At 50.9% G+C, this 479-nt stretch overlaps 1 pseudogene; it reads right to left on the bottom strand.

Moving 5' to 3' along the window:
• Nucleotides 1–468, bottom strand: part of LOC101294530 — a 1,916-nt pseudogene extending 1,448 nt beyond the window's left edge.
• Between the last annotated feature and the right edge of the window lie 11 nt (nucleotides 469–479).

Below are 479 nucleotides of genomic sequence, written 5' to 3' on the forward strand. Positions count from 1 at the left end.
CGCAGCTGTATTGGCGTCGCTGCCATGATTGGCGTCGTCGCCGTCTGGGTCGCCAGCAAACGCTGGAGGAACAGACACAGGAAGAGGAACAACGGTGGTGTTTAGGGCAGGAGAAGAAGATGCAGAAGTGAGTGGGTAGAGAGGACGCGGTTCATTGACGTCACCGTCGCCGTGAGGAGGGACGTTGGCGTTGGAATTTTCCGGCGGAGCAGAAGGTGAGATATCAGGAACATTGAAAGCAGGCTGAGAATGGGATGGAGGCGTTGGAGACTTGGATAAACTGAAGGGATCATTGTACTCGATTGAGCAAGGAAACGGAATGGGTTGGGCTTGTAGAGTAGATTCTGGGCAGGTAGAGGATATTTGGCTCGGTGGATGATGAAAAGTGTCTTCCATAAAAACAACATCCCGACTGGTAAAGATTTTCTTCTTCTCAATGTTGTATAGCTTGTAGGCCTTTTGACCCATGGGATACCCGA

This window comes from Fragaria vesca, linkage group LG2 (assembly GCF_000184155.1).
Source record: "Fragaria vesca subsp. vesca linkage group LG2, FraVesHawaii_1.0, whole genome shotgun sequence".
Classification (NCBI taxonomy): Eukaryota; Viridiplantae; Streptophyta; class Magnoliopsida; order Rosales; family Rosaceae; genus Fragaria; species Fragaria vesca.